Consider the following 16,024-nt stretch of genomic DNA (forward strand, 5'->3'; position numbering starts at 1 on the left):
TGACATAGTTTATACAATACAGACATGACAGAGTTTATACAATACAGACATGATAGTTTATACAATACAGACATGACAGAGTTTATACAATACAGACATGACAGAGTTTATACAATACAGACATGACAGAGTTTATACAGTACAGACATGACAGAGTTTATACAATACAGACATGACAGAGTTTATACAATACAGACATGACAGAGTTTATACAATACAGACATGACAGAGTTTATACAATACAGACATGACAGAGTTTATACAATACAGACATGACATAGTTTATACAATACAGACATGACAGAGTTTATACAATACAGACATGATAGTTTATACAATACAGACATGACAGAGTTTATACAATACAGACATGACAGAGTTTATACAATACAGACATGACAGAGTTTATACAATACAGACATGACAGAGTTTATACAATACAGACATGACAGAGTTTATACATTACAGACATCACAGAGTTTATACAATACAGACATGACAGAGTTTATACAATACAGACATGACACAGTTTATACAATACAGACATGACAGAGTTTATACAATACAGACATGACAGAGTTTATTCAATACAGACATGACAGAGTTTATTCTATGTATTGGATATTGTCAAAATAGTCAAATCCAACCCGCCACTGTAAGGATTAGGTGGGCAACCCTGCCTTAACCAATGAATGGTAGACAAACCAAGAGAGAGTCCAGGAGAAGTGAAATCATTTGACAAAGACACACGCGGGACAAGAATGTCACACCATGTCTTAGATATATGATTTTTTATTAGTTGTTATAGGCTTTGAGCTAGCTGTCAATATCAGCTAAATCACAAAAAGTTTGTGTGCTTTGTATAGATCTGATGAGTTAAGCCCTTTTCAACTAATTTCTAACCCTGCTCGCCACATTTGTAATGTGCCTGTCCCAAGTCAGTAGCTAATAGTTTAGTAGTTGTCGTTGGTTCATGTCTGTCATATTTGTTTTTCGTAAATAGTTTTGTTGTAATTCATCAGTCATGCCTCTCCCCCAACCATTATAAAAGAGGCATGTTTTTCTACATTTTAAAATAAGCTCGGGATATAAAATCGGTACCCCTACACATATATTAAGTGTCATCTCTCAGACTTTGTCTGATCGATTGTTATTGGAAGTGCTGTGTACTGTCTCTATTTCGTAGATTCACATTCCCTAACATGATATTCATAAAATAGCACGGGTTGGCATGGTTGGTGTCTTGGTAGAATCTGGAATTGCTCATCTTTTTGGAGCACATATTTCGTCCTATTTGTCATCTTATTTTTAAGGACATGGGTTTGTACTTGTCTCTTTGTTTTTCTCATTTTGCATTTGTTTTGACTGACGCTACATTAGTCGCTAATTTCCGCGACAAAATTATTTGAAATAAAACTCAGATGAGTGATACAAGGGGTAGAAGGTGTTGCGACCAAAGAAGGCGGGTAGTGTTATCCAACTCTGATATATTTATTAATGTATTAAATAGTGATGAAACCTCACTCCCCTGATACGGGAAAGGGAGAAACCGAAGATCTAGTGAAAATGAGATAGATCGACAAAAAAAACAACAAAAAAACAGCGACCTAGAACAGCACAGAATAACAGTGGTCACACAAACCCCGAAATATAAAGACAGATAAAATATCAAGACCTGTAAAACAAAAGAGGAACGAGGGTAAGGACTGAACAGTTGCAATAAGTACCAACCCCAATATATTGAGACAAATATCCCACCTGAGAAGAATAATCGGAATCAAAACGTACAACCACAAATATTATAGAGAAGGGAGTTGGTCTTTTTAGAGATAATTTACCCATACACTTAAGACAGATGCATTGTCGGAATAAAGAGCTGTCGGAATAATGGGCTGTCGGAATAGTGGGCTGTCAGAGTAATGGGCTGTCGGAATAATGGTTGTCGGACTAACGGGATGTCACACATACAAACAACATGAACAAGTCATCACTACTTTTGACAACAAATTTTGATATCATGCTTAATACAATTAGGATTTTCCCGGATTCCCTGCTATTTTTTTTAGTTATTTCATGTGTCCCACTCGACTTTAGTTTCCCGTTTTCACGCAAAATAATTTTACTTTCTTGTGTCACGTTTCCCAAAAATCGGCCAATCCTGCATCACGCTAACTTAGTAAGACCCCAATGAGACCCACTGTGACGACTGAAAGGCATTATTACATACATAGCTAAGTATTCAGTATAGTGTTGTTAGTGTGTGACAACATGTATGATTTTAAAAGCAGCTGTTTCAATCTAAATAACATGATTTTCTGAAAGGAGAATGATTCTAGTTTAGGGTTTTACATGTAAAAAGATAGTTATTTAGTCAGAAAACATAAAATTAGACCTAAATAGCATGTTGGACAGAGGTTATGTTGGACGTAACAGGACATTGAAAAATTGAATATTTTCCTTTTATATGAAGGCCTAGTTAATAAATATATCAATTTTTCTCTGACAGTTCATAAGATCTTCAATTAAAGTATATCATTTTGTTAAATTTTTCAAAAACTTACTTATAAGTTGGAAAAATCTTAAAATATGTCGGACAAACGGGGACATTTTTGGATGCAAATTTGTTCCATTTGCATCATTGAAAGTCAAAAACCAAATCAAAACTATGCTGTTTATACTAATATCTACAGCTGGTGTTCCTCAGCAAGAGGTAAAATGGTTCATTATTAAATAAATGGATAAAACAAAACCACAAAAAACTGTAGGACAAACATAGGACAGATTATATTCCCTGTCGGACAAACATAGGACAGAATTCATTAATTTACTGATCCTAATGGGAATTTAAAAATGGGCACCTCTTAAGAAGAGACTATGAAGGGTCTGAGAACTTTTTTTTAGTTTATGTGGACTTGTTAGTTGTTAACAAGGTTCTTTTTACTTTTAAAAAGCTGTTACGTCCGACATTAGAAGATTTTGTCCTACGGTTCGTCCAACAGAAAATTAATGGACTCTTGTTACGTCCTAATTTTCAAAATTATGTCAAATTTAGACTGTCAACAGTTTAAAACCTCTTTATTTTTCATGTATATGGTAGTATGTAAGGTTAAGTAATTGTCAAAGTAGATGCGAAATTGATTCTGTGACTTGTGGTAGCCATTTTAGAGAAAATTTGGATGTTGGACGTAACATTTTTTTGGACAAATGTTGGATGTAACTTCCATCTCTTGGTTGGACAGAAAGAGTGTTCACCCCTTCAATGTCGTTGACCTCAAGTAAAAAGGAACAGTTGACAGCAATACCGTATGCACATCGCGATTGTCGTAAAATTTGTTGTCATCAACATTAAAAAAAACTTAAACTGAGTTGGCAACTTGCAAATGAAAATTGAAATTTTCGCCCGTAACGGTAACTTTACGCTGTCACAGAAATATGTATCTTTATCCTGTCACAGAAATATGTAACTTAACGCTGTCACAGACATATGTAACTTAACGCTGTACCAGAAATATGTAACTTTACCCTTACACAGAAGTTTGTAATTATACAATGTCAAAAACATATGTAGCATCTGTCACGGTAAGTTAAACTGTAAATTTACCATGTCACAGAAATATGTAACTTTCCGCTGTCACAGACATCATTTTGTAAATGCACCTTCTCACAAACATAGGTAGTTACTCTGTAAAAAAACTGTAAATTTGCCCGGTCACAGAAATATGTAACTAATTTATATATATAAATATATAACTCAATCCTGTCACAGAAATTTGTAAATGCACCATGTCACAAACATATGTACATGTAGCAACTTTGTAAAACAAGTTGTTCTCAGTTGAGAGTGAATATTTACATCTACTATTTGAATATACATTCTAAAGCGAGACTATTTTATTAAGTAATTGGGAATGTACATAATTTTCCGATGATGACCCTTTTGCAAATCCAAATTTCTACAAACCGGATGACTTATGCAAATTGCACAAACCAATCGCAATATAAATTTATGCACCCAGTTTGCTTTATAATCTGGAATTCTGCATGCATTTACTTTATCTATCATATCTTTATATTTTATTTCATGCAAGGACCTTCATGTTCTCAACTCGTTATTGAAGTTGTCTGTACTCATGGTTATGTTAATTGTATAGATAAATCTAAAGTCCAATTTCCATGTGCAATGAAACTTGTGGCATGTAACTGATTAAGACATCTTATTAAGAGACTTTTTTGGGTCTAATAAATTAAGTAAGTAATTATGACCGTGCCTGCAAGTCACTTGTCAATCTCTTACAGCCGTGTCCTAAATTTAGATAAGAAAAACGAAAATGCACATTCACGAGTAAAATTAGTATAATTGTTTTTTTTTCAGAACGCAAACCGATAGTGTGCTTTTGAAATGCGATCTATAATGTGAATGAATCAAGACGTGAAGGATAGTTGGGCAACACAGTGAATACAATTTTCAAAACTGTACCATAGTACACATATTATGTAGATGTTATAAGGTAATACTATTAAAACAAACAAACAAAAATAGGGTTGAAATTTTAAAATAACATACATTCTTGTCAGTAATTTTTTTCCGAAAATTTTGAATATATATACATGTAGTATCAATAAACACACGCGTCAAGTATTAAAGGACGGACATTTTATTAATCAAATAAATCTATTTTTAAATTCTACCATTCCACTTTAAGAACAGACTACTATACAAAATATTAGTAAATACTTATAAATCCATACTTAAACAGTACAAAATAATAGCAATCAGAGATCAGACGGAGATCGACGGAATATAACGACTGACATTTTTCGGGTTAGTACTTTTTTTTTAAATTTTGTTATGCTTATTGTAAATTATTACTGGGACTATTATACTGTTGTTACGTTTTTTTGTGAGCTGCAAGATTTAAAATCTTTGTGAATTGAAAACACATAAGTATTTTTATTCACGACCGTTTAAAATTTAAATATTGAATTAATTTATCTTACTTTCCATTATATGGATATATTACAATACAAAAATAACAATTACTTATCAAACCTTACTAAAACGATAGAAAATAGAAACATAGAAACATAAATATTATTGTTTATCAACATTTGTTTGGTATCATGCTAGGTTTTATTTAGATTTAATTATTATGCATGTTACATTACACATGAATATTTAAAGATACTAAAGCAGAGTATCTTGTGATATACATAATTATTTCTTAATTGCAACAAATATTCTGACTTCAATTTAATATTTAGTTTCTACAGAAACATAGGTACATGTTGAGTATATATTTTGTAAATATTTCTTTGATTTCTAATGAATTAATTAAATTGAATACTTTTGATAATAATGTTATCCTTCTGTTTTCCGATCTAATATAATACACATTTAAACCAGCCGAATGTTTTCTCCTTAGTCTATAATGAAAATACACACGTGGTTAAATCTTCAGATATAGTTAGTTTACATGTTATCATGACAATGCATAATACTGACACGTTATAATTGACCTAGATACACACAGTGTACAGGGCTCGTTTTAAAACAAATATAATTGTGTTGTCATAATACTTGTTTAGAAACTTTCACATCAAAGCGCTTATCAACATACACATTATTATAAACACATATGTTTTGTGAAAAGTAAAAAAGGTTCTTATATGTATACGATTTATTCGCTGCAACCTAGCCTTTTGGTTTACTTTCCAATTTACCTTGATTGTGTAATGTCACGTGGCAGCCTAGCCACAGAGGGACCCTTCAAAGACGTAGATAACTACCTGTATAAATGATTTAAAACTTTCGAGACGTTCCGAGAATTTTATTCCGACTTCCGGCCGAAAGATATCGAGCGGCCCATAGACACATCCAAAAACTCGCCAATATATAACCGTGAACCCCTCAGGAGGTTCACGCACAAAACCTGTACATTTACCCTGTATTTGAACCCTCCCTTTTTCCATGCCTAAAAATTGTCAAGTCCCCCTTTATTTTGCTCCTCCCTTTTCAGGTTACAAATGACCAGTCCCTTAGTACGTATTTGCAAAAAAATTGTTTACTCATAATCAATACGGTATTGGTCTTCGGACTAGTAGTTGGAAAATATTGGTGAAAGGTTGGTGCACACTGTGACCACATGACATTTTCTTTCTCGTTTTTTTCACATAAAGACATTTGTCTCAGCCTCTCGATACATGTTTACTTTTAGAGATATGTATGCTAGAGATTAAAAGGTGTGTACAGATGAAGATATTTGCCAGCCTCTCTAAACATGCTTAACTTCAGATATATAGATACTAGAGATTAAAAGGTGTGTGCAGATGGAGACATGTGTCAACCTTTCGATACATGTTTAACTTTAGAGATTTGGATGCTAGAGATCAAAAGGTGTACAGATGAAGACATTGGTCAGCCTCTCGATACATGTTTAACTTTAAAGATATTGATGCTAAAGATTAAAAGGTGTTTACAGATGAAGACATTTGTGAGCCTCTCGATACATGTTTAACTTTAGAGATATGGATGCTAGAGATATAAGGTGTATACAGATGAAGACATGTGTCAGCCTGTCGATATATGTTTAACTTTAGAGATATGACTGCTAGAGATTAAGTGGGACGTACAGATGAAGACATTTGTCAGCCTCTTGATACATGTTTAACTTTAGAGATACTGATGCTAGAGATTAAAAGGTATGTGCAGATGAAGACATTTGCCATCCTCTTGGTACATGTTAAACTTTAGAGATACTGATGCTAGAGATTAAAAGGTATGTGCAGATGAAGACATGTGTCAGCCTCTCGATACATGTTTAACTTTAAAGATATTGATGCTAAAGATTAAAAGGTGTTTACAGATGAAGACATTTGTGAGCCTCTCGATACATGTTTAACTTTAGAGATATGGATGCTAGAGATATAAGGTGTATACAGATGAAGACATGTGTCAGCCTGTCGATACATGTTTAACTTCAGATATATAGATACTAGAGATTAAAAGGTGTGTGCAGATGAAGACATGTGTCAGCCTCTCGATACATGTTAAACTTTAGAGATATGGATGCTAGAGATATAAGGTGTATACAGATGAAGACATTTGTCAGCCTTTTGATACATGTTTAACTTTAGAGATATGGATCCTAGAGATATAAGGTGTATACAGATGAAGACATTGGTCAGCCTCTCGATACATGTTTAACTTTAGAGATATGGATGCTAGAGATATAAGGTGTATACAGATGAAGACATTGGTCAGCCTCTAGATACATGTTTAACTTTAGAGATATGGATGCTTAAGATTAAAAGGTGTGTGCAGATGAAGACATTTGTCAGCCGCTCGATACATGTTTAACTTTAGAGATATGGATGCTAGAGATTAAAAGGTGTGTGCAGATGAAGACATTTGTCAGCCTCTTGATACATGTTTAACTTTAGAGATATGGATGCTAGAGATTAAAAGGTATGTGCAGATGAAGACATTTGTCAGCCTCTTGATACATATTTAACTTTAGAGATATGGATGCTAGAGATTAAAAGGTGTGTACAGATGAATACATGTGTCAGACGCTCGATAGATGTTTAACTTTAGAGATATGGATGCTAGAGATTAAAAGGTGTGTGCAGATGAAGACATTTGTCAGCCTCTCGATACATGTTTAATTTTAGAGATATGGATGCTAGAGATTAAAAGGTATGTGCAGATGAAGACATGTGTCAGCCTCTCGATACATGTTTAACTTTAGAGATATTGATGCTGGAGAGTAAAAGGTGTGTACAGATGAAGACATGTGTCAGCCGCTCGATACATGTTTAACTTTAGATATATGGATGCTAGAGATTAAAAGGTGTGTGCAGATGAAGACATTTGTCAGCCTCTCGATACATGTTTAATCTTAGAGATATCACAAGTAGCCCGATTTCAGTCTGAAACGGTCATTTTGGTCTGATCCAATCTTGATTGACTGAATTTACCGCTAGAGAAATTCGTTTAGATATTTAAGATCGTTAAGTCGCCGTTCAGATCGATAGCCTCATCAGGTAAATCAGTTCGTTAAGGCGTGTCAAGACGGAAAAGACTGAATTGTCTAGCGGGTTGTTTGGACCCGTTAAGACCATGTCAGACCAAAACAGACCATGGATACAAAGTTACGTCAAGATGTTGTCAGACCGTGTCCAGTCGTGTTCAGATTTTAATCATTGGGACACAAAACGAGTGAAACTTTCCCATTGTTTATCAGGGGTTGCTCCCCTTTTAAAAATAAAATAAAAATTTGAAAGAAGACGGTTTATGTTAACTGAAAGTCTACCACGTCCCTTTAATCATGTTAATTAAATAAAGAAAAATTCAATTTGAATTCTTACTTCATCCTATTTAACATGTTTTGTATATTTTAAAAAGTATTTATAAATAACATTTATTCATTGAATGTAAGCACCTGAACCTTTATATTAAAGGTTTACAAGTGATTACAATACATGTTTTTGCAATTACAGACTGTCGTAAGTGGTGAAATAATTTGTCATGTTAACGCAATAGATCATTTTTACACCCTTATTACATAATTACGGATGTCGGCCGTGAACACTTGAAAACGCGTGATCTTAATAATTATGTTTAATTAAATTAAAGATGTAACATTTTTTAATATTGTAAATGAATGAATTATCATTTAACTTTTAATGTTGGCTATATAAATTGCATTTGAGTAAATTTGAGGCAGGGAAAAAATATGTATAGAAGATCTATATATATAACTAGAATCTATGTCTTTTCTCGTTTTCCGTTTACTGTCATGCCATTGTCTGTTCATTTTTGCCAGACTCATGCGTTTGACTTTCCATCTTCATTTTTTAATTAGTCTATAATTCGAGAGCCTTTTATAAAAAAAACAACATTACATACCAGAAGACTTTGTTAAAAGGTCTTAAAAGATAAAGTTTGAATATTATGAGCAGAAAAAGGCCAGTGTACCTGAAGTACATTTAAAGACCAGGTTATATATATTACATGCATACAGCATAGTAAAGCTGGTTTAATTTGAATTACTATATATCTATCAGGGACATTTTCCGACGATAATTAATCAAATCTGACAAGTTTGATTAAAAACGGAAAATACGCCCGTAAACGATTTAACGTTACCGTACCCTCTTTACTTGTCGCATGTCAGCATCTTCAAATGGCAAATTTATTTTACACAAAATCGTTGACATGGTAGATGGACACTACAGCACAATATCAGCTGAGCTGGAAATTACAATTGGTGAGTAGAAATGAATAATATTTTAAAACATGCCTATCAGAAATGAGAATAGTCATTGATCCGGCCAAGAGTTTGAAGGAAAAATGTTTACATTTGTTACATTTGTGCATACAGGTATGAATCGACGTTCTAATACACAACATTCTTACACAGTAACTTGTTCAAAGGCAAAGTAAGAATTTGGGCTTGTAAAATAATTGTTCCTGTGATTGGACTCCCCCCATTTTTTTGGAAGATCAATGCATGATTTGAAAAAGGTACATATAAACTATGGATTAAATCCCCCCTTTTAAAAAGGGCTGGATACACACCTGTTTATTGCCTAAACCATTGTGTGTATTCACAATGGTTTGGTTGTGGGGTGGCCTATCACCAGACCTAACCCCCTGATGTTTAATAATGTATTGATAACTGTCACGTCCTAAAATTTGCATGAAATATTTGTCACTGGATTTTTTATAACTCATAACCAACCAATCTTCACATGTATGTTTCAATGATGATGTACCTATTTATATAGCCACTGGTCATTTGCTGGTGTATGGTGTACAGCTACTAAACCACTCAACGTTCCCTCTTACACGGAACGAAAACGGAACGAACACGCGAATGGAATGGAATGAGAACGAACGAGTTAAATCAGTCAGAATCGTGTTTCTCCATTCATTTCATTCATAGAAGTCAAATCGTGTTTTTCCGCTCACAGTCGTGTGTGAACGAAACGAACGAAACGATCAGTATATTCCGTGTAAACAAACATGTTCCGTTCAGAAACGATACTATCTCACCTGATTGGTTGTTTGGCGATTGTGCTAGTTTTCAAATTTCCAAATGAAACGAATAAATATACTAAAATTAATCGGTATATTATACTACTCATTATATTAATTTATGAATAGTTTGATTCATTACATTATTTCGTTATTGCATTTAAAATAAAAGTAATAAGTCTGAAATTAATGTATAAAAAGAAAAGTAACATAAACAAAATATTTAAAATATGAAAGGCTAACAAGATCAATCTAAATATTAAAATACTTTCTCTGCTTTTGCCGGTTTGTTATACGAGTTCTTACAAAAAATGCAAATTACTTGTAAAAAAGTGTTCGCGAACATTCTTTATTTCATTATTCACATCTATTATTAAAGTTGTCATTTTTTCTATTTATTTTTGCTAAGGGATCTTCATATTTGTTAGTGAAATATACATGTACATCGTAAAAGAGGTGAACAAATTTAGAGAGTATCTCAGAAACATAATTTAGTGACAGTCGCTCTCCCTGGTTAGAATAAATAGAAATTATTATATTAAGCTTTCAAAACATTTGTGTGTCAATCTTTTTCGTTTTCAACGTCAAACGATTTGCGTAGTTTTCTTTATTAAAGAAATGAATGACCGTATTCGTGTTTGTAATTAAACTAAGGCCTATTACGGATTTTCGAAAAATATATATATAAAATAAAAAATCTTCTTATTTCGTTTCACGTAGGGAAACCATGTCTTATGATGACTGTAGTGAAAACATCTCCCATTTTTTATATTATCGTATGAACGGTATACATGTATTTATATACCTATATGGAGTTATTTTCTTTCAGAACATCAGGTCATTCTTTTTCAGAATCTACCCGGACGATACCATGTTTCAATGGTATATGCTCCAAGGCATAAAATAATTACCTGTGTAAGGTCATTATTTTCCTTGATAAACATGCAATCTATGATTTACTTCAAAATTTTATTCGTCTAATAGTTTTCTGTTGCCGATTTGGAAATTTATTTTCTTAAGTTGAACCGATGATAGAAGTAAAAGAAACCGTCATTGTAGACCCGCAATTTAATTTTTGAAACAAATAACGTGAAGTTTTGTTGATTTATCGCTATAATAAAGAAACATTATCATAAAGGTCAGATGGATTTTAATGTAGACTTTCATAAAATAAATCCAGATTTAACATATTCGTGTGTAAGATTTTGAAAATTTATTGAGACAAACTGAATAGGTTGATTGATTTTTGGTTGACTGCTTAACGTCCAGTGGCAAATATTTCATGCATGTTCAGAACGATACACACTGAATAGGAAATCATACTTTGACCTACATGTATTTATATTCGTCTTCGTGTCAGTTCGTAACTTTTTAAACTTTATGTATACCTTTTACTCTATCAAATGATTAACTAACAACATAATCTTATATTCTATTGAATAACATTAACGTTACTCACGAAAGGGTCGGGTGCGGAGGGCATACAATTTTATCCTGATTATCTTTTAATAAAATTAATAGCTATTCGAAAGACAATCTTTCTGAATTTTTCACGCGACTCAAGTAAAATGGTTAAATAAATAACAATTTTTCCGCGATAGAAATAACATAACAAATAGAAAAAAAACATACCCCCTCCCCCTTTTCCATAAGCTCAGTGGTACAATAAATAACTTACAGTGTGTCTTGTATTTGTCATACACCGTTATCGGATGATAACAATACATTTGTGTCTTCCTTCATGCAGTTACAGTTATATTTTTATTGTGTATGGATAACAATTTTTAAAAGGTTTATATCTAAATTATTTAGTGAGTTTTATTTCGCATTTTAAATGAGCCGCAGGACGTATTAAAACCTGAACGCATTAGAAAGGAATATCCCACTTTAGTGTTGTCGGTAAAAAGGATACTAAATTTTACAAATCTTTATAAAATTAATATATTTTGCCGGTATATAAGTCAGATAATGCATATTTTAAGGTTTTTCTTGTCGTAGAACACACCTCGGGGTGTCAGGATTGTTCAAAGAAAGACCTCCCTCCGGTCGGTCTTTCATTTGATCAACCCTGACACCCCTCGGTGTGTTCTACGACAAGAAAAACCTTAAAATATGCATTATCTATAACTTATATACCTATATGGAGTTATTTTCTTTCAGAACATCAGGTCATTCTTTTTCAGAATCTACCCGGACGATACCATGTTTCAATGGTATATGCTCCAAGGCATAAAATAATTACCTGTGTAAGGTCATTATTTTCCTTGATAAACATGCAATCTATGATTTACTTCAAAATTTTATTCGTCTAATAGTTTTCTGTTGCCGATTTGGAAATTTATTTTCTTAAGTTGAACCGATGATAGAAGTAAAAGAAACCGTCATTGTAGACCCGCAATTTAATTTTTGAAACAAATAACGTGAAGTTTTGTTGATTTATCGCTATAATAAAGAAACATTATCATAAAGGTCAGATGGATTTTAATGTAGACTTTCATAAAATAAATCCAGATTTAACATATTCGTGTGTAAGATTTTGAAAATTTATTGAGACAAACTGAATAGGTTGATTGATTTTTGGTTGACTGCTTAACGTCCAGTGGCAAATATTTCATGCATGTTCAGAACGATACACACTGAATAGGAAATCATACTTTGACCTACATGTATTTATATTCGTCTTCGTGTCAGTTCGTAACTTTTTAAACTTTATGTATACCTTTTACTCTATCAAATGATTAACTAACAACATAATCTTATATTCTATTGAATAACATTAACGTTACTCACGAAAGGGTCGGGTGCGGAGGGCATACAATTTTATCCTGATTATCTTTTAATAAAATTAATAGCTATTCGAAAGACAATCTTTCTGAATTTTTCATGCGACTCAAGTAAAATGGTTAAATAAATAACAATTTTTCCGCGATAGAAATAACATAACAAATAGAAAAAAAACATACCCCCTCCCCCTTTTCCATAAGCTCAGTGGTACAATAAATAACTTACAGTGTGTCTTGTATTTGTCATACACCGTTATCGGATGATAACAATACATTTGTGTCTTCCTTCATGCAGTTACAGTTATATTTTTATTGTGTATGGATAACAATTTTTAAAAGGTTTATATCTAAATTATTTAGTGAGTTTTATTTCGCATTTTAAATGAGCCGCAGGACGTATTAAAACCTGAACGCATTAGAAAGGAATATCCCACTTTAGTGTTGTCGGTAAAAAGGATACTAAATTTTACAAATCTTTATAAAATTAATATATTTTGCCGGTATATAAGTCAGATAATGCATATTTTAAGGTTTTTCTTGTCGTAGAACACACCTCGGGGTGTCAGGATTGTTCAAAGAAAGACCTCCCTCCGGTCGGTCTTTCATTTGATCAACCCTGACACCCCTCGGTGTGTTCTACGACAAGAAAAACCTTAAAATATGCATTATCTATAACTTAACCGTTTTCAATTCTAGTACAATATACTGCAAACGACATTCTTCAATTAAACCCTTAACCAAATTCTGTTAATATATCTGCATAAGCATATTGGTCGAGGGTGATACGGCATGTGATACGGATTTTGCCATGTATTATACGCTTTATCATATATTTCAACAGAAGAGTTTTATATTATATGAACTGTTTTCTGATCCATAGCACTGGGTTACCTTCAGTTCTGCTTTTGTCTTGTTTCAAAGCTTTAAAATAACTGCTCAATTATTTATACAAAACACCTAGGTTACCTTACAATCTGTTGTTTTGAAAATATTTTGTTTATTATTGTATTATTGAGTGTTTTGTATTTTTTATAGTTGCATTTAGTGTGCCAAAAAAATTGTGGTAAAAACCTTGATTAAAAAATTTACCTATTTTTTTTAAATTTTTTTTTTTAATATTTTTTTTTTTTTTTTGTTTTAAAAAAAAAAAATTTTAATAGAAAAAAAATTCTTCAGCAAAAAAAACCCCCAAAAAAACTGACTTAAGTTTAAAAAAAAAAAAAGGTATGCGATACGGGTTTTACCATGCGATACGGGGTATGCGATACGGGTTTAGCCATGCGATACGGGGTATGCGATACAGGGTAGGTGATACCGACTGGAAAAAAGAACCTTTATTAGATATACAAAATAGCTGTATTTTGTACTAAATATATGATAAATCTGCATAAGCAGGCCAAGTCCAGTATTATCTACATATACAATGTATTTGTTTTTATTCAAGTGCAAACACCGGTAATGATTGGTTGTTGGTTTCTTAACGTCCAGTGGCACATATATCATGCATGCTCAGGTCGAATTACGCTCACTGATATACTTAGAAAGACTATTTTATGAAGCGAAGAAAATAATCATTCAATATATAGTACTTTCTGTTTACCTATATGGCTCAAAACAATCAAACGGTTGATATTATAAGAAAATCTATCTAACGGAAATTAAAAACAGACCTTTATAAAAAAAAAAAATGAAAATTAACCAGAAACAAGAGAAGGGTGTCATTCTAAAAGTGTTTGAAAAAGAAATAAAACTGTTTTGAATATCTAAAAAATAATACTATGAAAATATTGGAATTGTCTTGGACAGTAAAATTAATACCAAATATGAAAAAAATATATACTCTTATAAGATATTTGTTTTTATGTAATATGCAAATAAGTGACGATTGGCTTGGAAATTGAAACAATCATGTTTAAAATAAACTTTATGAACTTTTAAATTAAAAACATCACTCTTTATGTGTGCCTTTTTTGCGTTCTTCGCCGACCGCAAATACAAAGCTTTGATCGGAATCTCGCTCACTGATAACAGTTTCCAGAATAACTTCGTACATGTAACACCTTGTTGTTCTCGTCCATATAATGTACATGTTGATTTTTAGCATCCGTCTATCACATCGTCACTCTTTGAAGTTTCCCACCTTGGGAGAGAAATAACAAGTCGCTATCTATCTCACAATTGGGAACTTTTAGGTGTTCGAACTAAAATCGGAATAATATTACAGTTTAATCACGTTTATCATCGATAATTTACCAATATTATGATTTAGTTTAAACTGTAATAAATGAGAAAATTGATAATTCTTTTTTAAACTTGTTTCATTTAGATTTAATCGTGGCAAAATTGTTATAGCAAACTTAAAAATTGCCAAAATGTCAATACATAGATATAGGAAGATGTGGTGTGAGTGCCAATGAGACAACTCTCCATCCAAATAACAATTTAAAAAGTAAACCATTAAAGGTTAAAGTACGGCCTTCAACACGGAGCCTTGGCTCACACCGAACAACAAGCTATAAAGGGCCCCAAAATTACTAGTGTAAAACCATTCAAACGGGAAAACCAATATAAAGGGGCCCTTTATAGCTTGTTATTTAGAATGCATATACTAGTATGTTATTTTTCTTGTCGTAAGCTCTGACATTTTAATATATACCTTTTATATAAAACATGTTTAGCCCCGCCGTATTTTGTGCTTGTCTCAAGTCAGTAGCCTCTGGTCTTTCTAAGTCTTGTATGCTTTTTAATTTTAGCTCATTTATATATTTCGAAGTTGGGTATGACGTCCATTATCACTGAACTAGTACACATTTTTTGGAGGCCAACTGAAGCACGATGTCTTGAAGACCAATTGGTGGCCTTCGGCTGTTTTCAACTCGTTAGTCGGGTTGTTGTCTCTTCGACACGTTCCCCATTTCCATTCTCAATTTTACTTCATGTTAAGTTGGAAATATCCAGGATATTCAAATCATGGTCATATACATACACGTATTTATGATGAAAATAGAAAATATTCATGGTCGGATCAAGCCATTTAAAAAAAATCGTCAAAAATAGTTGGTTCCAACCCCCGTAACCCCACTGAATAAGATTTGAAAGACTCCGTTATATTTACGACAGAAAGGTACTTATTCAAACTTTAATACTAAAACATATTACTTCGAGAAAAAAAAATTATAATAAAAACAAATTATCAATTCTT

Source organism: Mytilus trossulus, chromosome 5 (genome assembly GCF_036588685.1).
Source record: "Mytilus trossulus isolate FHL-02 chromosome 5, PNRI_Mtr1.1.1.hap1, whole genome shotgun sequence".
Lineage (NCBI taxonomy): Eukaryota > Metazoa > Mollusca > Bivalvia > Mytilida > Mytilidae > Mytilus > Mytilus trossulus.